Here is a 202-nt window from a genome sequence, read left to right as displayed (position 1 = left end):
ATGTCGCTCAAGGATTATATGAATTTTAAGTAATTAGTTTGATGGGTGCGATCATACCAGCACTAATGCACCGGATCCCATCAGAACTTCGCAGTTAAGCGTGCCTGGGCGAGAGTAGTACTAGGATGGGTGACCTCCTGCGAAGTCCTCGTGTTGCACCCCTCGTTTTTGTTTTTTCCGCCTTGCGAGATAAATTGACAAG

The 202-nt window shown here is 46.5% G+C and overlaps 1 non-coding gene across 1 annotated transcript; it reads left to right on the top strand.

The window, feature by feature from the left end:
* Positions 1-43: 43 nt before the first annotated feature.
* LOC118345226 lies at positions 44-162 on the top strand. Its single transcript, XR_004798819.1, has one exon. It is a non-coding gene; the product is annotated as a 5S ribosomal RNA (ribosomal RNA).
* Positions 163-202: the final 40 nt, after the last annotated feature.

Source organism: Juglans regia, unplaced genomic scaffold (genome assembly GCF_001411555.2).
Source record: "Juglans regia cultivar Chandler unplaced genomic scaffold, Walnut 2.0 Scaffold_17861, whole genome shotgun sequence".
NCBI lineage: Eukaryota > Viridiplantae > Streptophyta > Magnoliopsida > Fagales > Juglandaceae > Juglans > Juglans regia.
This window is presented reverse-complemented; position numbering and strand designations above follow the sequence as displayed.